The sequence below is a fragment of the Diceros bicornis genome, chromosome 3 (genome assembly GCF_020826845.1).
Source record: "Diceros bicornis minor isolate mBicDic1 chromosome 3, mDicBic1.mat.cur, whole genome shotgun sequence".
NCBI classification, from domain to species: Eukaryota; Metazoa; Chordata; class Mammalia; order Perissodactyla; family Rhinocerotidae; genus Diceros; species Diceros bicornis.
In genome coordinates this window covers 71,739,199-71,766,005 of record NC_080742.1, presented here as the reverse complement: position 1 = coordinate 71,766,005, position 26,807 = coordinate 71,739,199, and the positions used below count along the sequence as shown (strand labels likewise).

Sequence of the window (26,807 nt, the reverse complement as noted above, 5' to 3'; positions counted from 1 at the left end):
AAGTTGAATATGAGCCAAGACTGCAGAGAGCACCCAAAGTCCAGATTCCTTTAAGTCACTCAATCTTCAAAACCAAAGGTGAAGCTTGGAACCAGATACAGATGGCAAAGCAGAAGGGTCAGCAGGACTGACCCTCAGCGGGGGTGGTAGGCGGGAGAGAGGATGTAGAGAGAGGAGCAGAGAGAGCCAGTCCAGGACAATCGCTGCAGACAGAGCTGCTTGTATTTCCCAGAGGACTTGAGGGTACATGAGTCAGACTGGTTTAAAAGTTCAAGCTCAGGGCTGACAGCAGTAAATGAAAAAAATTATTATTCTTGCATTTCTATTGTACCCGAATTATTAAATTTTCTTGAGGCTAATTCCAATACTGTTGAAAACACAAAGAGGTGCTTTTGGTTTCATTACCTGTAGTGTAGAAGCTACAGCACAAATCATTTTTTTAAAAATCTTTCAGGCCACATAAATGAAAGCTGTAAAGCAAATATCTTTGCCAAACAGCAAGATAAAATAGTTATTTCTGAAGTGGAATGTAGAAGCTAAAGTAGAACACTTCAAATTTTGAAATAATAAAGCAATTTTCTGATAAAAGTTTTACAAAGCATTTTCCAGTAAAGTGACCTTCTGGGTCTCTGGTTAAAGCCCATTTACTCATTTTCTCACCCGTTCCATGAAATGTTCTGAACTAATGTCAGCTTATTAGCTCCCACTTAGAGCAAAATTTGTTGACCTCTGTTTTTAAAATGTGTTTCACATATTTTATCTGACATTTCTTCTCTCTCTAGATGTCAATCTTCTAATCTTCTATTAACATTGAAACTAAAGTTTATAAGTTAAAAAAAATAACTGCAATAGCTAAAATTAATGCAAATAACAGCTAAAGAAAAAAAAATCCCCAATTATGAAAGAAAAGAACTACAGCGACGCTCATTTTAACAAGTCGTTATGTGCATACGTATTCAACAAATGTGTATTGGCATTTACTCTGTGCCAGGCACTGTTGAGAGCCCAGGGGAATCAGCAGGGGTCAAAACCTGGAGACAGACAGAGTGGAGGAGGTGGGAAATTAATAATACATACATAATAATAGTAAATGGTATATAATAATAAGTATAATAATGTAAAGTATATAATTATCTAATAACCTAAAGCATTTAATAATGCTAAATGCAGTGAAGGAAAAATAAGAAAGCTTGGGGCAAGTGATGGAAATACCATTTCAGATACAGTTCTCTGGAAAGCAAATCTGGAGCCAGTATTGTATAATGGTTAAGGGCTAGCGATCTAGAGGCAAACAGACCTGGATTTTTAATTCCGACTTGACAACTCATTAGCGCTGGGTTCATAGGCGGATTATTCTGTCCCTCTAAAATTCAGTGCCCTAATCTGCGGAGTGGGGATAATAAAGAAATATTCTTCAAAGGGCTGGTGTGAGTGCTCAGCCCAATGCCTGGCACATGACAATGCTCCATAAGTGTTCATTCTTATTATCTGAAATTTGAATCTGTGATTTGTTTAAAAAAGAAAAAAGTATTCATGCTGTGCATCTCTACCAAAATAAGGAAGCTTCTTCAGCTCTCATGGCCCCATGACCACATCTTTGGCTCTGACGAATAGACTTAGATTAGAAGCAGACTGCCTGGCGCTCACCTTACAGCCCGCTGCATTTCTCCAGTGGTCAGTGGACCCATGTTGTTTCTTATGAACTAATTTTCCTTGGGATGCCCCTAAGTCATTTTTACTGACTGTCTCTGCTCTAGCAAAATGAAGTGTATAATTGTTTAGCTGCCAGAGGTTATAGTTACCATTTTATTTTCCTATATCACTTCCAGTATGTGGACATTTTTTCTGCCAGTTTTCTAATCTATCTTCCAAGCCGGGTAACACTACATCCTACACCCAGTGGGGGTCATTATAAGACATGGACAGAAGTAAACTGGCTTGCATGTAAAAAGACAGCTCCACATATAAACAGATTGGATTCCCAGATTGGATTCTTAGCAGCATTACCACAGGTAATAGATGTGACCCGTGTGGATTGCTGAAGCTTTTATTTTTTTTTCTGCTTTTGCAGGCAAGAACATCTGATAACGATGGCAAATTGTGGCAGACACAGCGCCTGCCTGTACTCTGCCTGACCTCACCAGCACCTGGGCACCACATCACCCAGGAATATTACTCAACTTGATTGCATACTCCTCAAATCCCTTCTCACACAACCTGGTTATTCAGGTTACCTAGGGGATCATCCAGAATACTTTATTAGACTAGTTTATGAGAGAGATGAAGTGACTCAGGCAAGTGATAATTGGTGACAGAAATAGAACTAAAAATCAAGTTTCCTGATTCCTAGTTTTCCACATCCATTCATTTTGCACTCAGCTTCCCTGCTCTGAGTGAACATAGCAAACTCACCCCACAAGATCAGCAAGCAGGACCATATTAAGAGAGAAGGGATTGATTTTTGCATCGAGTACAGATTTTTCTGCTAACCATCCATAAATGCCATCAACATAGGCCATATATAGCTGTAATATTATTTAAATTTATTCTACTTTCATAAAAAATATGTAGTTATACAAAATAGTAGTCCTAACATTTTGATCAATTTAGTAGATAATGGGATCATGTGTATCGAGTAACAGCACTGAAGACTACGAGAAATCCTATAAAAACCAAAGCTCTAGCAAAGACATTGGAATGTGTCACCATGCTTTTGGTAACTGTATCATTCCAAAATAAATTACTTATGGGAGGAGGTTTTATATAGAATCCATCTGGTGCGTGAATCCACAACGGCCTTTTTTTAAAATTCACTCACACATGTGCATGAATTGCTATACATCTCTATCTATCAAGAGAACCCATTATGAATTACTGATGATCATTTCAATAGGGTAAACATATACAGGAGGCATCCATCATCACTAATAAAAGCAAACCAAGAATTCAAACTCCATGTGCTTCCACACACATACAGCTATTGACAAAATTCATTAAGTTAAATATTGCTTGAAAAATATAGGTTAAAAAGGTTGTCGTCAGGGCCAGCCTCGAGGCCCACTGGTTACATTCCACATGCTCTGCTTTGGCGGCCCGGGTTCAGTTCCCGGGAGCAGACCTACACCACTTGTTGGAGGCCATGCTGTGGCAGCAACCCACATACAAAATAGAGGAAGATTGGCACAGATGTTAGCTGAGGGAAAATCTTCCTCAAGCGAAAAGAGGAAGATTGGCAACAGATGTTAGCTCAGGGCAAATCTTCCTCAGCAAAAAAAAAAAAAAAGGTTGTCATTTTTCTTCACTTTGAAATGAGTGGCCTTTATTCAAAAGCATGCTTAGGGCCGGCCCCGTGGCTTAGTGGTTAAGTGTACCCGCTCCGCTAGTGGCGGCCCGGGTTCGGATCCCAGGCACACATGGACGCACCGCTTCTCCAGCCATGCTGAGGCCGCATCCCACATACGGCAGCTAGAAGGATGTGCAACTGTGACATACAACTATCTACTGGGGCTTTGGGGGGAAAAAAGGAGGAGGATTGGCAATAGACGGTAGCTCAGAGCCGGTCTTCTTCAGCAAAAAAAGAGGAGGATTAGCATGGATGTTAGCTCAGGGCTGATCTTCCTCACAAATAAATAAATAAAAGCATACTTAAATAAATATTGCCCTTATTCCCAAGCAAGAGGAGCCTCTGCCCTGAGTCCTGCATAACACAAACACAAACAGAAAAGTAAATGTAGTAAAGAACACTTGGGTGCACTGTCACTCAGAATCCTTCAGTGCTACAACAGCACAGCCAGTCACTCTAAACACCTGTTCTCATAACTAACACCACTCAGACCTCTGAGACACAGTTATCTACATTTCTTGCCTTGTATTCTAGAACCAAAAGGCAACTGCATGTTGGGGCTGTGAAGGTTGGTGGGCTGTGCCAATGCCAATGCTGACAATGGATGTTGCTTCAGAGAGAAGGAGAGTATGAGTGCAAGGTGTTAGGTCAGAGAAAAGATGAATCAATCTACTCCTTAAATTCTTCCTCTCAACAGCACAAATGCAGCAGTCTTACAGAACAAAGTACAGAGCATCCACTTCTAGGAATATGTTGTAAAGCAAAAATTCAGAATCTCACTGTTTTTTTTTTTTTTTGGTGAGGAAGATTGGCCCTGAGCTAACATCAGCACCAGTCTTTCTCTATTGTGTATGTGGGTTGCCGCCACAGCACGGCTCGACAAGAGGTGTTTAGGTCCACACCTGGGATCCGACACCGTGAACCCTGGGCTGCTGAAGCAGAGCGTGCAAACTTAACCACTATGCCACCAGGCCAGCCCCCAGAATCTGACTTTTTAAAAAAATAGATACAAGGATTTTTTTTTTTAAATTTTTATTTATTTATTTTTTTCCCCCAAAGCCCCAGTAGATAGTTGTATGTCACAGCTGCACATCCTTCTAGTTGCTGTATGTGGGACGCGGCCTCAGCATGGCCGGAGAAGCAGTGTGTCGGTGCACGACCTGGATCCGAACCCGGTCTGCCAGCAGTGGAGCGCACGCACTTAACTGCTAAGTCACGGGGCCGGCCCGATACAAGGATTTTTTATCAGAGCATCTATTATGTTTTTTAAAAGGAACAATCTAGATTTCCAACAAAAAAGGTGTGGTTAAACATAAGTATACACCAATATGATGGAATATTGTGACCAAAATTTTTTTAAATTACATTTTTAAGGAATATTTATTGACTTAGGATAATAGTCAGAGGGGAAATAGCAGAATACAAAAAGTGTGCTTCATGTGATCCCAAATTTTAAAAAGTATTTGTATATTATCAAATGAAATTTAGAGAGCTTTGCTTGATATGAATATTTTATTGAGTAAGAAAGAAACTGTTTGAAAACAGGACAACTTCAAACCCACAAGTGGTATGAAGTTCAGAGGCACAACATTTCAGTATGGCTTATAAAGTGGAAATGAGGAAGCAGTTTAACTTTCACAATTATTGATTATTACAATGGAGGGTTCCAGATGGCAGAGGATTGGTTAAAAGTGATTCTCTTATACCATTTTAGGAAAATGATTTTAGTTTCATTTATGATTATCAGAGGCATTTATAAGAAATAAGTTGAGTCACTTACATTTATGAAATAAGCTGGACTAAGTCTTGCTTATGTAGCTTAAATGGTTTTGTCTGCTTGGGGGATTTTTATGTCTGGTCTCCATCTTTTTATTTTAACAATATGAAAGGAAATACATTAAAAATGCTCATAGTAGGTGTATAAGTTTGAATAAGTTAGGGTCAATTAATAGTACTCAGTTAATAGCTACTTAAAAGAATATCTACTGTTAATTTAACAAAAAATCTGGAGGTAGGCTACAGTAATATTTGTTCAACAGCTCAACTCATCATCAATGATCAAAATTCTTTCTAGTCTCCCATTATGTTGCTCTTAGCATGTTAGTTTGGGCCTTCAAATTGTTGCCTCATAGTTGCAAAATGGCTGCTGCAGCTCCAAGCTTTATATACTCACAGGACTGCATTCAAACAAGAAAGTAAAATGGATGTTAGCAAAAGAGGTTTTCCCCTAAAATGCAATCTTCTTTTCAGGAAGCATAATCTTACCAGAACCCTAAGACTTCTCCTGCATCTCATAGGCCAGAACTGGGTCATATGCTTAAACATGGGAAGAACAATGATATTGTTCCTGCTTATTTTAGACTAATCATGAGTCATCCTATGCAGCTGGGCATGTTGTCTCTTATAACCTGGTTTATTTTAGATGAGAAAAAAATAAAAGTGATCATCATCCGGATAGGTAATCAACGATATATCCCACTAAGAATTATCACTGAATAGCAAAATTATCGCTGATTTTTACTTTTTGTCTCCTTTACATATTTCCAAATCTTATACAATGAGCATACATTACTTTATAATAAAAAAATTATTTTTTTTTTAAAGAAAATGCCCCAAAGCATTGTAAAGCTCCTAAAGAATTCCTTCAACCTAATGACAAATGCATGAATTTACTGGCCCAAGAGCCCTTAAGGGTTATAAAAACATAATCCAATAAATTTGCAAAAACCTATTATGACTGCACTGCTATTTATGACCTCAAATCAAATTGACCTGCTCAATATGATTTAGGTTATAGCTAGGGGAAATGTTTGCCTTGCTAAATTTAAGGAACAAGAAAAGGGGCAGGATAAATCTGAATCTAAACCTAGTCAGGCCAGACCAGTATTTATACCAACAGAGGTCCCCAGTTAGTATAGATTACTTCTCCTCCAGCTGCTTATTCCCTCCCTCTTTGTTGGCTGATGTCTCTGGGTTCCAGATTTCCCAATTTTCCCAATTTTTAAATCTAATAAATATTTTAAAATATAGCCTTAAAGAAAAAGAGAAAGAGAAAATCCCAGAACAGAATCTCACACCCGTTTTAAAGCAGGACTCCAGTTCAAGTTCCATGACCTTTGCTGCCTTTGGAATAATGGGTTTGTTATTACCAAGAGCAAGGGGAAGCTACAAAGGCAATTAGGAGCTCATTTTGAAATGATCCATTTATTTATTTATTTGTTTTTGTGAGGAAGATCAGCCCTGAGCTAACATCCATGCTAATCCTCCTCTTTTTGCTGAGGAAGACCGGCTCTGAGCTAACATCCAATGCCAATCCTCCTCCTTTTTTTTCCCCCAAAGCCCCAGTAGATAGTTGTATGTCATAGCTGCACATCCTTCTAGTTGCTGTATGTAGGACACCGCCCCAGCATGGCCGGAGAAGCGGTGCGTCAGTGCGCACCCGGGATCCGAACCTGGGCCGCCAGTAGCGGAGCGCCCGCACTTAACCACTAAGCCACGGGGCCGACCCGAAATGATCCATTTAAGTTTCTCAATACAATGTCAAATGAAATCAGAAATATGGTAGTATTTTTATTTTTAAATTTAGATAACACAGCATACATAAATATTAGCATACGTGTTCTGCCAGGGTTAATATTTACCTGCTCCTTAAATTCGTCTGTCTGTTACTACTAAATGAGACTTTTCAGTCATAAATGTGATTGAAAATCCAAATAAGTTAAGGCAGTCTACATTTTAGAAAGACACTATTTTACAGTAGACTGTTCTTTCAGAAAGATTAAAAAAAAGAAACTTTGTATTAGCAAATAGATAGTGTTCAATCCAATATTAACATGAGAAAATAAGTGATATATATGTATATAATTAATTTAAAAATATATAAAGTGTTACCAAATTATTTACAGTGGTTATGTCTGGGAAGGGGAATGGAGTAAAGAGCAACTAACTTTTACTCTATTTCAGAATTATTTGAGTTTTCACAAGTGTTATTCATGTTTGACTTATGTAATTGAAAGTGAACAACATTTTTAAAAGAGAGGGTTGCATGTAGTTGTATTTCATTTTCTACAGTTACGTAGCATGTACCTTGCGCCATCTTTTCAAATGGAGGTAGGTAGCAAAGTGCCAGAGAACTCTCTATGGCACAAAATAAACATGGTGGATTTACTCCAGTTAATAATTTAAAGCCTTATTTTTATGTTAAAGTAAATAAGATGCAAAATTTGCTCAAATTATTAATGTAAAACATGAGGCTTCAATCAACCTCATCTTTGCTATGAGCCACTTAGGGCTCTAGTTTGTAGAAAAACTTAAGAAGTGCTAAGTCTAGCCTCTATTTTTTAAAGGCTAAAAGTAAAGTTTGGAGAAGCTTAATGACTTGTCCAAGTCATAAGCTATTCATATCCTTTGTTAAAGAAAACTTATTCTGATACTTGTTAAAAACAGTAAGGAAGGATTTATGGAAGACTATTGTAATAGGGAGAAAGATTGAGCAAAACTCTGAATACAGCAAAGATAGCTAGGAATTTATAGCCAGAGTGAGAGGGTCAGCAGATGGTAAATTACTAAGAGGAGATATCAAGGGTAGGGGAATTCTTGCTAAACTGGCTTAGCAGGATTTTTGCTAAAGAAAGGCCAAAGTGAAGGCCTAGTCAAGAAGAGGGCTCAGAGGAGCCTGACTAAAGTTTGGTCAAGGAGGGAGTCTTTATCACTGAGGGCTCTGTTTTCTATTTCGTTTCGCTGTTTTCTTCCAACCAATACCATCTGCCCCCAAGAGTTCATTCTGGCTAATTGACAAAACCAGTCTTTGCTGGGGAGAGCAAAAAAATAATAAGATATGACAGAGCTTAAAATAGTTTCATGGACTTTGGAAGATTTTCTAAAAATTAAAACAAACAAAAAAAATGTTCTCTGACTTCTAAAATATTTATAAGAAAACAAAAACATGTTTCCCATGAAATGGTTAAAAAGACTTTTCGAAATGATTGTCATTACACATCTGTCAGGAAATTATACAAGTTTTGACCTCAATCCATCCACTTCCTACCCAAACAAAAAACATGAAATGATGCCTCTGCTAAAAATGGTGAAGCTTTTTTCTTATCCCTTCTCTCTCAATTTTAAAAACAAATTCCAAGAGGCCAAAGAAAACATATTATTTTGAAAGTGTAGTTCATTTCTCAAAGATGGTATTATTTCCCTCATCACACAGTATGAGGTTTCATGTGGTAGCCCATGTAACTTTTACAGCCAAACATATGGCCAGAGGACAAAACAGTCATGGTCCATAGAAAGCCTAGAGACTTAACATCACAGCATTCAATGCTTCACTTAAGTGGGCTGATATTGATTTTCTTATATATCTGGGACAGTATATGAGTCTCTACAATTTAAGTATCTTGGGGCACTATTCTTCACAGGAACCAAGACAAAAGAAATAAGTTCAGGTAAGGTTTATTATCTTGACAAAGATTTAGTGTTAAAATTCTGATTGACAATTTGCACCATATTTATGTTTAGTCGTGGAAGTGTTCAATTCTCTCTTTATGCACCTTGGCTTCTGGACGTAAGGCGGATACCCATTTTCTTCCCTTGGAAGAGATGTTGGGATTTGAGGTTGGGCCAAAAAAAGCTAAAGAGGCTAGGAAGCACTTACAGATGGAGATAATTAGCATATTAAAAATAGGCCAGCCAGATTTTGCTTTTTTAATCAGGAAGTGGGGGAGTAAATGCTCTCTCTGGCAAGGCTATAGAAGCTGTGTGGACAGAGGAAATGCGATTCAAACTCTGGTATGAGAATGGTATTTTACTTGAACCAGGTTTCAAAAGACTGGAGCAGGAGTTCCTTTTACTGAAAACCACAGAGTTGGCGGGCTTTGTAGGGGCCTCCCTTGAAATGCTGCTCCAAGGCCACTGTTTTGAATTTTGTTTGAAAGTCTTAGAATGGCAGATGCTTGGTTTCAGAAGACTCAGGATAAACATTGTGAACTCTATTGCTTTCTAATGCATGGTAGCGGAAGTGGCATTTCTGATACCACCTCCCATTGAAAGGGGATTATAGAAGAAGGTGGGAACCATGGCCCTAGAACAAAACTGCTCAGGACACCAGGGCCTATTTTGCCAATCCTAAAGCAAAGGCCTGAGGCTGATCTGGATCCAGGCACTATCAACGGGGTATGTTTAATTGCCAGACACTTCAGTGCTCTTTCCTGAAGTTCTGATTCACAGACTCAGCCTTTCAGATCATATGTTCCACCCATTCTCTGAAGCCTACTGTTATTCAAAACAGACTTAAGGGGTGTCTGTCCTGGAGCAGGGCTTCTCAATGGGTGGTTGAGCACTGATGGCTGAATACGGAATTATCCATGTGGGCCAGCGGATTTACAACAACTACTAAAAATTAACAGTTTTTCAATTCTCACGGCCATCTGAAAGTGTAGTCAGCCATCTCCTGCTGACTCTATCATGCGTGGATTTTACAAATTCAACATGTTAACAATTACTATCTTGTAAAGCTTCTTTTTTCTTCTACAGGTAATTAAATACTGCAAAAAAAAATAGATTATGGAATTTCCATGAAAAACTAAAAAAATAGAAGGGAAAATTATTAGTCTGGGATAATTTAATTGGTGACCTACTTAGAGGAAGGAGATAGACCAGAGGACTCTTGTCTTTATTTCAATGGCCCTATCTCTATAGTTAAATAAGCAGCCACTCCTGTTGTCAAGACTGGGTCTTGGCTTCATTAGGGAGCAGAATCAGGGTAAGGGAAAGGGGGTGCAAGGCACTGCTTATTTTTAATATGCTTTATTTGACTTTACAAATTATGCATGTGTTTCTAAATTTTCATAAAATTGAAAACTTTAGTTAAAAAAATGGGAAACAACAACAACCAAAAAATATAGATGCATGTCTTCCTGGAATTGTTTAGGAGCAATTTTTATTCTGGTCCAACTTCCTAGATGTGAAGTGTAATTCTCCTCAGTCCACCACTCATATTAAAGACATAGTTCTGGGAGTTAAGTTAAAATGAGATATGCGACTGTTATGGACTGAAAGCTTTCATCCTCCCAAAATTCCTATGGCGAAGCCCTAACCCCCAATGTGATGGTATTTGGAGATGGGGTCTTCGGGAGGTAATTAGGGCCAGATGATGTCGTGAGAGTGGAGCCCTCATAATGGGATCAATGTCCTTATAAGAAAAGACACTAGAGAGCTTACACTCTCTTTCCCCTCACCGTGTGAGGACACAGTGAGAAGGTGGCCATCTACAAGCCAAGAAGGGAGGCCTCACCAGAGCCCAACCATGCTGGCACACTGATCTTGGACTTCCAGCCTACAGATTGTGAGAAAATAAATTTCTGTTGTTTAAGCTACCCAGTCTATGGTATTTTGTTATAGCAACCCAAGTTGACTAAGACAGGGGCCCACAGGGTACTTGGCATTATTTGTTTGACCAAGAAATGTATCATAATATTAGCCATCCAAAATATATTTCTTTCAGAACTATGTACCCTTTAGCAAGGGAACACACCAAAGAACCTTAGAAAAACATTATTATCTCAGTACCTATTGGATATCTTGCTTCTTAAATAGCATTTAAAATGACCATCAACATTTTTTAAAAAAAAAAACCACAAGGAATATGGCATTCTGCTGTGTTCTTGGCTACATTATGGTGTTTGGTTAAAAGTGCCCCTTAGCAATGGTCAAAATAGCTCTGGCTGGTTAAGGAAAACAAATTCTTGCTTTGTTAGGTGATCCTACGACAAAAAGATAGAAACAATATCTTCACATGTAAGCTGGTCTGCCTGTTAATCATCTTATAGTATCAAGGTTTGGAAAAAACGATTTACAAAGGAAAACAAGATTGGCTTGGTTGTATAAACAACTGAAGACTGTGAAATTTGGAACTTGGTTTTGCTTGTATTTAAAGAACTTTTAACTTTGTTTTTCACTTGAATATTGAAGCTTGACCTGGTGTAGAGCGTGTGAAGTAAATATTAGAAACTAAAAATTAATTTAACCTTGGTTAAAATTTTTAAAAAGCATAGATCACAAATCCCAATGATGGTTAATGAGAAAAGTTGAAAGGAAACATGAGAATTCGAAGTACTGAGCTGGTCATGACACTGGAGTCAGGATAAAAGAATGGATAATATTTGATTACCAGTTACCATAAAGTTATAAACAATATAAAAAACACCAGTAGGTGGACCTAAGATCCAGTTTCATTAACATTTATTTAACCAATGTATCCTGTCATCCTGAAACGATTTCTGTCTAGAAATCGTTTCTGTTACCAAGAAAGATGAAGGGGAACAACTCCGTGATGACGCCCTGGCGACCTTGCAGGTGTCTATGTAGGGGAAGGCTTGAACCTCAGCTTACCTGAGTCTGGGCAGAACATCTTGTGATCCTCCTGTGACAGGAGAGGGAGGGAATTTATAAGGAGCTGCTCCAAAGCCACCTCCCACTCACCTCCTTATGTCTCCAGGGAGACTGTCATGACAGAGGGAATTTTTCTCTAAACTTTCCTATTTGGGGGTTGAACAAATAAAATAGAATGATTTTGCCACAAATCCAGTTTTAAAAACACCATAGAAATTCTCATTCTTCTGCATGCCTACTTGACTAAACAGACTTTGAACTAGACACATTTGGGACAGTAGGAGGAAGCCATCAAAGGGACAGGAATCCAGTCCTTTCATGTTGATGGGTTTTCTTGCTGCGGATAGTGTGGTGGATGAGAAATGGTTACAAAAACTGCAAGTTGGTTAACCCAAGACTATTTGATTCTTTAATAAAATATTGAGAATGAGAGTTTTTTTAACCATTATCATCATTAATTTAATTTTTAAATTTCTTAAATTTACTATTTTTTTCTCCAAAGTAGAATTTAAACTTAAACCATGCTAAGAAAAGCACAGTGCCTTTGATTAGTGCAGACAAACTCTACAAAGATTTCCCCTATCTGTCTATCATCTCTGTCTGACAGCTGCTCAACAAAGTGATAAAATATTTGCTTCCATTCATCAAGCAAGCAACCTGACCTCCCTGCCTTGAGATATATCCCATAAAAAAGTAAAGTTATTACCACTTCAAAGCGTTTACAAATCTCAACAGATCTATTTTTGCTTTGTAAGAAATTATACTTCAACACTATAAAGTAAGATAACTGACAAAGTGATTGTAGAAACCAATTAGCACTCAGAAAGGTTGAGGAGCTGTGCACTTGCTCACGTCTCTGGGATGATGTCTGTTCTTGAATCCTCTTGAGGTATATGGTCTACCTTCCTCCTTCCACCCACCAAACGCCCTACAGTGAAGGTCCCCAGGGACGAACTCTTCTTCCAGACGCTGTTTTTATTTTGTCCACCCATTACCAGGGAGCAAAAACATCAATAATATGCAAATTGGGGTCCTGATTCTACCTGGAATGAAGAGAAATGTAGTTTTCCCAGGAGCCAAAGAAATTCTAGCATTACATTGCTTTGAGAAGGGAATATACTGAGGATTCCAATGTCAATGGAGGCTTAGCAATGACAGTCCAAAGCAGCTGTCACAACAAGCATTTTTTAAACCTCTCTGTGTGTTCAGAAGTGAACCAATAAGAAAGGAGGACAAATGGGAAACATCAACCAAGGGTGTGAAATGAGGGAGCTAGGGTTTTAAGGAATCCTATTGGTCTAATGGTATATAATTCAACCATGTTGTTTCCCACTTTATAGCTTTAGCATTAAAGTAAGTCAGAAGGGAACTCAATCCTATGTGTAGCAGAGACACAGTTTTCTAGATTATTATTTGCAAGCCATTTAAACTTTCTGTACAAATCATTAAGAGGAAATCCCTGGCCTAGAAAAAAAATCTGTGTAAATAAAAGTGCCATCGACCAAAAAAGAAAGAAAGCATGAACGAATGAAGGAAAGAAAAGAAAGAGAAGAGGAAGAAGTAACTAAGAGCCTGGGAATATAAGAGGTAAATTTGGGATTAAAATGAGCCAGGATTATAATAATAATAATAGTTAATACTTAGCCAATGCTTATTTAACACTAGCATTTTGTTAAACGTGTTATGCTTATTGTCTCATTTAATAGAGGGTGGTATCACTAGCCTCCTTGTTCAGAGAGGTAAAGTAATCATCCCAAGCCTGCTGAATATACACTACAGTTGGAGCTAGAAGTTGAAGCTCGATTCTCTGCCTCCAGGGCCAATGGCCTGGTGTTCAAAACTCCGCAGGTGTTTATAATCTGGAGCCTTAAAATCTGCCAAATTGAGGGTCTGATTTAAATTGGTCAAAGGATCAACAGTGATTGCTGTTAAGTGCCATTGACTAAGGGTATTTCGTTTTCACAGGGAGCCAATTAACTCAAATGAATCGTGAGGTGACTTGTCACTAGTAGTTACAATGCAGTGACCCTGGCTCTCGGGAGCCCACAGGGGCTGGAGGGTGACATCCTTGGGCTGTTCCCTCTTCAGGGTCTATACTTTTTGAAGGAGAAGAAAATGTGCTCTGATGACTACCACCACCACAGGGACAGAGAGCAAATCAGCCTGAGAAGAGCAGAACTAATGGCTCGGGCAGTGGCCTGAAATCGTGAGAGAAAACCTGAGACAATAAAAGAAGGAAAGCAATGATATGGAAGCCATGACACGAAAGTGTTAGTGCCCTTGAAAGAAAGAAATCCATTAAAATTAAGTAAAAATTGAAGAACCTCTAGGAAATAAAATGAGAAAATCCTGGAGAAGTTGAGCATTTCTTCTTTTCTTCCCCCCACATCTGCAGGTAACTGTCCCCTGGCACAAACACACCCGATGGGATGAGATGGTACAGCACCTTCCTTATATACATATTTAGTAGATCTAGTTCGTCTTTTGCCCCTGGATGGAAATGGAAATGTTTGGTCACCATGTTTACCATTAGTTATTAAACAGTCTCACTTCAGTTAAAATGTTTAGTTTCATGCAGTAATCAAAATTCAGAACATGATTAAAAGTTGATACTTCTCCCCACCTTTGGAGTATGGTCAGCTTCTTTTCTCTTCTTACCCAGTGCTTCTGTTCTTCCTCCCCCTCACTCCTCCAAGGGTGACCCCTGACCCTTTCAGGAATGGAGCTGGAGGGGAGAGGAGAGTTAAGGCGGCAAGAGTTCTCTGGGCCCGGTGCCTCTGTGGCACCCGGTAACTTAAGCTTTACTTAGCCCCTAGCAATCTAGCAATACCTCCCTCCAGCTTCTCTCTGAGGCCCTTTTTGAAAGGACCCAGGATGCCTCTAGGCCCAAGCTTTCTCACCTATGGCCCACATCACACCCACAGAAAACACTCACCAGTTGTCAGCTCCAGTGAACTCTAGGAGTGCTGGTGGGTCCAAACACACCACTTCTCCTTCATCTTGGCTGTCACAGCTACCCGGCCAATCTACTAACCTTGGGGAACACATATTGGACTCTCCTGGTCGTCAGATTACAGGTCTGGCTTCAGGTGAGGGGCAGGCATTGCTCAGAACTTGCCCTTGTAGAGGGCGTGGACTCTCAGTACAGCTCTCCAAAGAAATCCTCCTAAGAAGTTATATCGATCTCCTCCTCTACCTTTTTATATTCCTGATAAGAGTGAAGAGTGTTAAGAATTATCTGCTAGTTCTCAGTCTCTTACTTTTTAATCTCAGTCCAGCACTTCAACTTGGAATAGTATCTGCTGTTTTGCAATCAAAGCTTCCATTCTACCATCCTGTTACAAGGTGTTGCATATGTTGCATATTTAGTATTTTCCATTTTTACATGTACCCCATGTTTCCCTGGCCTCACCAGATTGGGAATATAAAATAAAGTTGCAGTCTATTTATATGCGCAAATTATGATGGTAAGAGTTCCAACTGGTTTGATGACTAGTAATGAGGGCAACTCCAAGTGTCCCCAAGTTATTTTTGGGAGCTCCCCAGAAGAATGCCACACACATGCCCACAAACCAGTCTGTAACTGCATGGTGTGTGCTTTTTCCTTCTTTTCCTACTCTGGCTTATAATTTTCCACATTCTCCATCTGTAGATTTGAGGATTGTCAGATCGTTTCTGGTTTTCAAGGGGAAGTGAGGGAAATGGTCTCCTCTTCAACTATGCACCACATTTGGTCCCCAGGACTCGAAAATGGCTCTTCTTTCCCAGAAATTAACTTTTGGCCCTCTCCTACTTCCCGTAAATCCTCCAAATCACTCCTAGAAAAATAGTGCCATTAATGTTCTGACTGCCACATTTCTGACCTTAGGCATATAACTCAGTCTAAGGTTATAAAACAATAACTCCCATCCTTAACTCCCCACCAGCCACAGATACCACCACCCCTAAATTTCTTCCTTCTCTTCCCTCATGCCCCAGTTCAAAACAGAAGCCTCTGTGCATAACAATGCATGAAAGGAAGGGGAAGTGGAAGTCTCACTACTTCCTGATGGGCCAATGCTCTGCTGGCTAAGGATGTCCAATATTATTTTTCTTATACTTTCTAAATTCAAGAACCATTCAGAAAAAAAACCAAAGTAGATGACAATGTATCAAGTCTGCTACGAGTGGAGGAGGGGAACGTATAAATATGTAGAAGTATAAATACAAAGAATATCTCCAGAAGGACTCACAAGAAACTAATGATAGTGGTTGCCTCTAGGGTGGGAACTTGGGGCCTGGGATTCAGAAGAGAAGTCTTACCTTTCATTCTATTTCATTTTGTACCTTTTGAATATTTTACATGTGTATGTCTTCCCTATTCAAAATGAAGTTTTAAAGAATAGTCAGTAAAAATATTTTCTTTCATTTTCTAATTATCTTTTTAAATTCTGGCCTGATTATTTTGGATAGCTCCATTGGAAAAGGATTTGCCATGAAAAAAAGCATTGCTCTAAAGTTTTCCCTTTTTTCCAGTGTTATAACAAAATACAAATTCTTTCGTAAGTCTCCACGTCATTGATGAATTTAGACAATGACCAATTGCAAACAGTGGCTGACTCATGTACTTGTTCTTGGTATACTTTGTAACATGGATTCACCATCCCTTACTGAATCCTGCCAATGGCCTCTAAAGTGAACAAATATCAAAAGTTTCAAAGAAGCAGAGACTTCGACATTACGACTCCATACATTTTAAATTAGCAATTCTGAATTTATATATAGCATATCCAGAGCGTGCTTATACTTTCAGGGGATTAATGTATCACTCGTTATTTTTCTCTGGGGCTCTGTCTACATGACAGTACAAAAGATGTTTTATAAATAAAAATGGAGACCACGATTTGTTGTCTTTATGACACTCAAATATGTTCACTGACAATGAAATGTAATCTAGTTTTCCCAGGTTCATGTCAGTTGGAAGGGGGCAGAGGGGAGATAAGGACAGTAATTAGAGGAACAATAGACACGAAGTGCTTGCATGATAGTTAAACACAGTAACAAAATAATCTTAATTCCAGTCCTCTCAGGCAAAAATCACAGAACCTCAGCCCTCTGAGCTCCTCCCTCCTCCAATCAGGTCCTGAGGGTTAATGAGTTTTCCTTGTGACTTTCCCTTCCCACTAACTCTTTCTCTTCAACTTGGGAATATGTTCAAGGCTATTTCATCTTACACATTCTCTCCTCACGCACGCACGCACAACACTTCCAAAGAGACACACAGACCTACAGATACATGTAGACACAGCCACACATTCAGACAGACAGACACAGGCACACACACACACACACACACACAGGCATGCCACCGAGAGTCACAGCCTCACACACACACATGCCATCTCTAGATGCTCTGTTCACCCTGGCTGCTGCCTCTTACTCTCTTTTGCTTCACAGCCAAGCTTTTGGAAAAAGGGGTCTACACTTGCTACTCCCGTTTCTCATCTCCCTTTCATTCCTTGTCACTCTGCAATCTGCTCCCTGCTCCACCATATCATTAAACTGCTCTCTCTTCGGTCATCAGTAATTTCCTAATGATCAAAGCCCACTTACACGTTTCAGTCCTTAGCTTCCCTGACCTCTCTCCTAGCATTTGACACTGTTTACGAATCCCTTGTTGAAACGTACTTGTCAGTTGAATTTCATGAAATTACTTTGTCCTGGTTTTTCTCTTATCTTTCTGACTACTAATCATTTTTTCAACAATTTTATTATTATTGTTATTTGTTGAGAGCATCATATATATCAGGAACTACAGTATCTTCTCTCACAGAGCTTACTGACAAGTGGGGAGGAAAGACAATAAAATCAGCAATTACCATAAAGGGTAGTAATAAATACCATGAATGGAGAAGTACAGGGTGCTAGAGCAGGATGGGAAGACACAGCAGGGGCATCTAGCCCTTCTGTGCTGTTGACAAAGATGGCTTCCCAGAAAATGGATGTGTAAGCAGAAATTGCAAGAGTGAGTAGTAGTTCCCCACAGTGGAACAGTGTTCCAGACAAAGAGAACAGAGTATGTGGAGGTCTGGAGGTAAGAAAGAGCATCACTCATTTGAGGGACTGAAACAATTTTACTACAGCTGGGCCACAGACACGAATAACTATTGTCATTGAGGGCTACTTGGTGCCAGGCTCTAGATTAAGTGCTTTTAGATATAATATCTCATTCAATCCAAATGGTGCAATGTCATAGTTATTATTCCTATTTTTATAGAAAATAACAAAAATAATAGTTAATATATATGTGTTTCCTATCTATCAGTTATTTTTATAAGTGCTTGATAATGTCTTAATTCACCAAATCTTCAGAGAAACCCTATATCACATAGCATATATTACTATATAAATAATATTATGTATTATTTATAATATATTATAGGTACTATTATTATCCCCATTTTGCCAGATCACACAGCTCGTCAGAGGCAGAGCCAAAGGCAAACCCAGGCCATCTGCACTTTTGCAGGAGTTAGGAGATCTCATCCTAAGTGAGGAGGATAAGACTGAAGGAGAGCATGTTAGCAATGGGGCTCCAGGGTCAGGAGGCAGAGAACAGTGAAAGCTGGGTGAGGAAGAGGAAGAACAAAGAAGAATGGACAGAGAGCACTGGCAAGGATGGATGTACAGAGGGACTATCCTCTTGAGGAAAGATCATCAAGAAACACAAGAGACATTGGCTTCACTAAATCCATAATTTCCCCACTAAACTAAGTGGGGTTTTTTTTTTTTTCTTTTTTTTTTTTTTGTGAGGAAGATTAGCCTGAACTAACCTCCGATGCCAATCCTCCTCTTTTTTTGCTGAGGAAAATTGGCCCTGGGCTAACATCTGTGCCCATCTTCCTCTACTTTATATGGGACACTGCTACAGCATGGCTTGACAAACAGTGCATCGGTGCGCACCCAGGATCCGAACCTGTGAACCCTGGGCCACCAAAGCAGAGCACGCGCACTTAGCCGCTACGACACCGGGCTAGCCCCTAAACTAAGTTTTTATACTTGTTACTTTATATTTGATTAGTGGCTAAAACTGATTGAAAAATATCAAAACATCCCCCCCAATTTCTTGAACAAGTCCTTAAAAGGAAAATGATAAATGCACGAATAAGTTGTCCTTACTTCTAAATAGAATCCTTAACAGACCTACTAATATGATTGAATTTCTTTGCTGGGGAAACAGACAATCTTTCTCTCCACAACCTAACTTTCAAAATAAGAGTGGTGCAATTTGATGAGCACCTAATGCGTGCCAGAACAAAGTCGCATGCTTCACGCGTATTATTCAATCTTCAGTATAAGCTATGTATGATTATCTTCATTCTGCAGAGAAGGAAACTGAGGTCTAGAGGCATTAAATAACTTGTCTTGGTAGCATATTGGGTAAGGTTAGGAGGCAAAATTAAGCCCCAAGTGTCTGAGTCCGAAGTCCATGCTTGTTCTGCTCCACTGTACTCCTTCTGGGATGGATAAATGAATCTCAGTATCCTAGGTGTCCTGCTGAACTATCTAATTGACTCTGTTTTAGAGACATGGGATCAATGACTTCCTGCTTATACTACACAGCAGCTGACCACATCCTACTCTTCTGTAGCATGGCATACAAGACCCTTGATACTTTATAAACCAGGCCCAAGGAGCCTTCCCAATTAATCTCTCACCACATCTGTTTTTTTGTCTTTGTCCCCTCCACCCTTACATCATCCCTACAACCATATTCCCAAAGAAAAAAGTAATGGAAAATTGTCATGATATTGTCTTAATTATTTTTTAATGTCAAATAATATGCATATTATCCCAATTTTAGAGACTACATATATGCACATAAAAAAGACTGAAAGAATATACATAAAATATTATAATTCACTATTTCAGGAAAGTTTTAGTATAGATGATTTTTATTTTCTTTTTTATACTTTCTATGTTTCCCCAATTATCATCATAAAAATGTAATTTAATAATAAAAATTGAACAAAATGTTTACAATAGCTGTTATGTCAATATACCTTTTATTCCCAGCCTAGTTATCAAATTCTCTGTGATTTGCTATGAAATAGAAAATAAAAGAGGTAGTTGCGTTCATAGCCATATTGCTGAGATTGAATGTATTACATGTATTATGTATATTATTATTATTTAAGATGAAAAATGTTTAGGTAGCAGCAGCTTCTCTGGCAGACCACATGTGCAGTAGTGGACTGAGCTGAAATCAGTCATTTCTCTGTAAGTTCTACAGGGGTGAAAACACAGTATGTATCTTAATGCTCTGTCTCCCAACAGGGGCTCTGGTAAGTCTGTCTCAGCTGGAAGTAGCTCTTTGCACATGTCTCAGAATCATAATGAAAATAATCTCTCTCCAGGAAAATAAATGCATCTAATGTAGAGGTCATAAGTACAAAAGGAAAAAAAAAATGGTGTCATTAACCATCTTGACCCCAGCCAATTGAATCTCTCTTACCCTGGTAACATCTTTTCTTCCTTCTTTCAATCTAACGCTATCTGGTTCAAAGATTCGGGCTCTTAGGGCCATTAGAAGCAATCTTAGGAATGTGTAATCTACATGCATCAAGGGTTTTAATGCCAATGAGCTCTATAAAATATCCTGTGAGAACAGAAAATTTCCAAAATACATTAAAAAAGCAATGATTTTGCTTCTCTTTTTTGAATTTAGTTACAACTATGGGATTTTTTTCTCTCTCTCTGTTGAAGATTCTCCTGGACCTATATCTCAGGGAGCTATTCCTACGTATCAGTATCCCAACCACTTGCACTACCCTCTCACGGTCTCCTTGAGCTCTTCAAAAAAGAATCTCAGGATCACAAAATTTTAGAAGGGACCTTAGGATCCTCTGTCCCAACTGCTTCGTTTTATTATATATGAGGAAACTGTAGCCCAATGGCTAAATGATCTACTCTAGGTTACAGAGACAATTAGCAGCAGAGGAGGGTGGAAATTTAGGTCTCCTGATTCCAAATTGGATACTCCTTTCGTTGTATTACAGACTGTCTCTTAAAGGACTCAGTAAATTCTTTATAAGGCAAAGACTTTTCAAACAATGTGACAGCATCAGAGCAAAATTTTCCTCTCAAGAAAACCAAAGCCCTTTTACAAAGACTCTCCAGAGTTCTCCTTGAAACTCAGGGTCTCTATGAGATTAATAGCAGCCATTTATTAAAGGGCTACTGACTGCCCAGTTATGACATGCATCATCTCCAACCTTCAAAACAGCCTTCAAAGTATCTACCAAAATTCCCATTTTGCTAATGAGGAGACTGAATCATTGAGAGACTTAAGCAATTTGCCTAAGATCCTATAGCTGAGAATAGCAGAGTCAGGATTCAAACCCAGGTCTTAAATGCTTTTTGCAATATGCTAGGTTGCTTCTCCTTCCGTGATACCAGGTCTTAACTCCAGGGACAAAGCGATTTATCTATGCTACTTTTTAAAAGCCAGAAGAAATACTTAGAGTTTGCAATAAAACATATACATAGTATACTGCTCTTGCTTTTATTCATTTATTCATTCAGTAGGTAGGCATTGGAAACACAGGCATTAATGGAACACTCCAGAAAGAAGCCTAAAATAAACTTACCAAGGTATTCAATAGAGCAATCAGATGCTTAGACTTTGATCTCTTAATGTAGGAAATGTGCTTACTTAATATGTTGTTCTGGGCTGTACACTTAAGGAGAAAAAGAACTTAGGAATCTGAAGGTAACAAAGTGATTAAATGGTTGGAAAGTAAAGAACTACACAAAGAAGGGAATTATTTTGCCAACTCAAGAGAAAGCAACATGATAATAGCTTTCCAGTGTATGAAAGATTGTTATCCTGACAATGATGACAGACCATTCTCCATTTCCAAATAAAATGAGACAAAAAGAAATATAACAAAGCATGGAGGGTTTGGCTAAATGTATTCAATAGTGCTGGGCATGAGAGATTTAAAAGTCGGGTTTAATTTATGGGGAAAAAAATCGTGGAATTTCAAGAGCAGTGGAATCTCTAATCATGCATGACTTTATAAATTAGTGGATTACACATGATAAAGCTATGATTTTCTTTAAGTTAGATACGTGTGGGGAGAAGAAAGGGACAAAATTGCCATTAAATTCCCTGACATCTTCACAGTTCTATAAAATGAGGCATCTTAATGTCGCTATCTTACAAAATGTCTAATCTTACCATTTCCCATTTAAAATTATATTATTTATTCCTGCATAAGGGCTAGCCAACATTTCCATGATCATCAACATCTTGGTGGCCACAGCCCCTGCCTTCCTATCTCTCTCATCTGCGTGTGATTTGGAGCAGGTGGTATGTGAAGAGCCCCGCCCACCTCTGTCCCCCCAATCCCTGCCCCCAGTCTTCCCTGAGGCAGGAATCCTAAAGCTTTGTAGGTATAAAGACACCTGGTAATCACTGGTGCTGGCTCACAATCATGGGGCCCGGATAAAACTGAGGCGAGGAAGTGGGGAAGAAAAAAAGAGAGGTCAGTCATAAATTTAGAAGGGGATTCCAGGGATGACACTGCAGCAAGCCTTATATCTTTTAAACTATTGTGCAAAGTCAATTGCTGTGCCGATTAGTGTCTAGTCATAGTGTTGTGAGGATAAATGATAATGCTTACACTAGTGTCTGGCATAGAGTAAGCCAAATATTAACCGTCATTACTATCATAATTATGACAGTCATGATCCTTGTCTTAGGTTGGATTTCCTAGAAGCAGACCCTGAGATAAGGATTCCTGAGCAAGTGATTTACCAAGGCTGTGCTCCCTGGAGACACCAGTCAGGGAGAGAGGGAAGCAGGGCAAGGCAGCCAAAGAAGCCAAGCTCCAGTGGACTGCAGGCAGGGTCCTAGTTCCAGCCCGATCCTGTGAGGAGCTCTGGAGCATAAATTATACCCCAGTATTAGTCCTGCCTTGAGGCTAGGGAGCTGGGCTTTCATGCTCCCACACCATAAGCATCAGCTACCGGCTGCTCTGGACACTTCTTGCTGTCTGCATACTAGCAAAGCAGCTCTAGTAGTGCAAGTGCAGTCTCTGGAGAAGGTCGCAGGGCCCAGAGGTTAGAAGCACAGTACACAGAAGTTGAGGATGGACACACAGAACAGGTAAAAGGGACTCGAGGAGAGCTAAATGGAGCACCGAGAGTGCTCACTCCAGTGCTCCAGGGATATGGTGCAGTCTCACCAGCACCCAGGGAGCCACTCTTACTATTTGACTTATAGGCAATCAGTCAGGTAGTGGCCATGCAATAAATGTGTGCTCATTCTGGCAACACTTGCTTCCCTAGCTCTGTTCCCTGACACTGGAAAACTAACTTGATTATTTTACCAAAAACATTACATTAATATTATCATGTTAAGTGTAGCTTTAAATAACAGTTGCTACTCCTACAACTCGATAGCAAAAAAAACAAATAATCCAATTAAAAAATGGGCAAAGGAGGCGAATAGATATTTCTCCAAAGAAGACATACAAATGGCCAACAGGTACATGAAAAGGTGCTCAACATCACTAATTATCAGGGAAATGCAAATCAAAACCGCAATAAGATATCACCTCACACTAGTTAGAATGGCTATTACTAAAAAAAAAAAAAAGTTAGCAAGTGTTGATGAGGATGTAGAGAAAAGAGAACAACGTACACTGTTGGTGGGAATGTGAATTGATGTAGCCATTATGGCAAACAGTATGGAGGTTCCTCAAAAAATTAAAAATAGAACTACCATATGATCCAGCAATCCTACCTCTGGGCATATATCCAAAGGAATTGAAATCAGGATCTAGAAGAGATATCTGCACTCCCATGTTTGTTGCAGCATTATTCACAATAGCCAACTCATGGAAGCAACCTAAATATCTATCAACAGATGAATGGATAAAGAAAACATGGCATATACGTACAACGGAGTATTATTCAGCCTTTAAAAAGAAGGAAATCTTGCCATTTGCAACAACATAGATGAACCTAGAGGGTATTATGCTAAGTGAAATAAGCCAGCCAGAGAAAAACAAATATTGCAGGATATCAGTTACATGAAGAATCCAAAATGACCAAGCTCATAGAAACACAGAGGAGAATGGTGATTGCCAGGGAGCGGGAGGGAAGAGAAAATGGGGAGGTATCAGTCAAAGGGTACAAAGTTTTAGTTATGCAAGATGAATAAGTCCTAGAGATCCATCACATAGCATAGAACCTATAGTTAATAATATCATATTGTATAATCTGAAATTTGCTGAGACAGTAGATCTTATGTTGTGTTCTTATCATCAGAAAATATTAATAATAATAAGGAGAGTAGGTGGAAACACTTGGAGGTGATGGATATGTCTATGGAATTGATTGTATTGATGGTTTCAAAGATGTATACTTATCTTCAAACTCATAAAGTCATGTACATTGCAATGTACAACATGTCAATCCTACCTCACTAAAGTGGTTTTAAAAAAATATCAGTTACTCTGAATAATCTCAGTTGTTGGAATCTCAGGGCAAGAAAAAAATTAGTGAAGGAAAGGCAGGGCAACTAACTGAGATACAGCTATGACACAGGGCATGACAAATCTCCATGAACAGTGTTGTAAACTCAGGCCTTTCTGAGAAATATAGAAGGGGAGTAGACGAGGGGCACTGAGCCTTGAGGAAGATTCTTACCTCGTCTCTACTCTCTCTGATCTTTCTGACGTGAGAGTTTGCACAAAGGAAGGACTTGGAGCCCAAGTGTTCAAGATATTGAAGATGTAGGAAAGCACGAATTAGAAGTGAGATAACCGTGCAGCCAGAGCCACCCGTTACTAATCCTTTCTTATACACAAAGGAGGGAACTGATTGATTAAACAATTCATAGCAAAGCTAGTTTTTCAGGTTCCAGATTCTCTACACCTTCCAATTCTCAATCTACCACTCATTTATTTCATTGGTCTTACTTCTAATGAAATTGTTTCTCTTGAATAATTATATTCTGAAGAATATTTGACTTTTCAAAATCAATTCTTAAGTCAACCATCCCCAGAGCACCTGAAAAATTGCCTATCTGGTAAAAAAAAATTTTCATTTTTATGCTCCAATAACTCAAAATTGGCCACACTGAAATTTTATCAAACATTTCAAAAGAGGGAAAAAAATCAGTTCTGGATTGAAAGAAAGAATAAGAAACTTGGAGCCCATGGGAGACAAGAAACAGAATGAAAGTGCTTTCTCAATCAGTGCATTCCTGTGGAGACTTGATAATATAACGTTCACAGTAATGGAGACAATATTCCTGCTTGGCACAATCTGAACAAAAGAGAAAGAAAAAAATCTTTATATTTCTGGAACCATATCTGTTTGTCCAAGCATCTAAGTCTTTCTTTAGACAAACCCATGTCACTTTTTATTGCTCATCAAATATTAAATTGTTTGGATTAAATCTTTTAGTTTGATCTTGTTTTACAAAATATGAGACCACTTTTTTCCTACAGTTTAATAAGACTATGTATAGATAGCACGCATAATTTGCTATTACACTTGCTTTACAATGTAGCTGAGCTAACTGACATGCAATATCTAATCTATTTCCTCATTGTGTTTAAATTTAAAAAAGAAAAAAATTGAAAAGATTTAGAGCCATCTGTAAACCTAATCAGCATGAACTCTAAGGGATTGTCACAATTCTATTGTCATATTAGAATGCTATTATATTAAGTTTTCTTTCAATAAGTGGGCCATAGCTTTTGGTATTTGGAAATTTAAATTACTCTAGTAGAATTTGACTTGAAATATAAATACGATTTAGTGTAAAGTTTGCTATTGTTCATCAGCCAGGAAACCATTCATTAAACAGCTACTATATTAAATTTACAGGGGCAGGTTAATGGAGGGACACAAAAATAATATACTGTAAACAGAGTATATGCAATTTTTTAAAGAATAATAGCATTTGTTGGACAGTTTTCACTTATTTAAAAGAATCTTTCAGGGGCTGGAGTCAAGATGGCGGCATAAGCAGACTCTGAACTCACCTCCTCCCATGGACACAGCCAATTTACAACTACTCGTGGAAAAATTACCCCTGAGACAGAACTGAAAACTGGATGAGAGGAACTCCTGCAACAACGGACAATCCTAACTGAGGTGGAAGAGGCAGAGACTCCCTTCTGGAGAGAAAACGCCGCCTTCACAAGCCGCCAGCTTCACGGCCTCGGGGAGCAGCGCACAGGTACGCACCCTCCCTGGAGACGCGGGGCCCTGAGCCGGGGAGCGCCCCCGCTGTGGGCATTTTGTGGACCCAGCACAATCGACACCAGCGGCAGAATATCTGACTGTGCCTGCTACTAAAGCATTGGGGAGCACCCCCAGAAAACCCGGTTCACAAAGGAACTAAAACTGGCTCTTAAAGGGCCCGCGCGCAAACTCACCCGTTTCAGAAAGCACCCTAAAATCACCAGAAAGAAAGGTGTACAGTGCTTTGGTGACAAGAGACTCACCTAATAGGCCCTGAGTGCATCTCGGTGAGGGGTGAGACCTCTCCAGGGACTGGGACATTGGCGGCGGCCATTGTTGTGGCCTGGTGTGAGCGTGCTGACACAGACGCCATTGGAGTTCTCCCTGAGGCCTGCTAGCCCAGGGTCTGCCCCACCCGCTAGAGCACTGATTTAATCCAGCTCAGCCAGGGCAGGCAGCCCACCCTAGAGACTGGCCCCACCCAACAACAAGCCCTCAGGCAACTTGTGGGCCTGCATAGACTGGTGACTGGATTGTCTGCAGCCTGGTGACTGAGCCGACTTGAGCAGGGCAGGGTGTGCACAAGGAGCAGGTGGAGAGTGTGGGGCGGTGGCAGAGTGTGTGGGGCTCCCGCCGTGGAGAGACTGGGTCTGCTTGGGGAGGTCGGGGCGCTCACACGGGGCAGGACTGTGTTGACTGTGTGTGTGGACCTGTGGGCGGCAGGGCTTCTCAGCCACAGAAGACTTGTGCTTCTCAAAGACCCACATAGGAGGTTTGCTCCACCTTCCAAAACCTGAAACAATCGGGTGCTCCTGTGCCTGAGGCC

At 39.5% G+C, this 26,807-nt stretch overlaps 1 long non-coding RNA gene across 1 annotated transcript in view; it reads right to left on the bottom strand.

Moving 5' to 3' along the window:
• Positions 1 to 26,304, bottom strand: part of LOC131396699 (uncharacterized) — a 216,544-nt gene extending 190,240 nt beyond the window's left edge. The window contains exon 1 of the long non-coding RNA XR_009216624.1: positions 26,245 to 26,304. This is a non-coding gene — a long non-coding RNA (uncharacterized LOC131396699). The remainder of the gene's footprint in view (positions 1 to 26,244) is intronic.
• Positions 26,305 to 26,807: the final 503 nt, after the last annotated feature.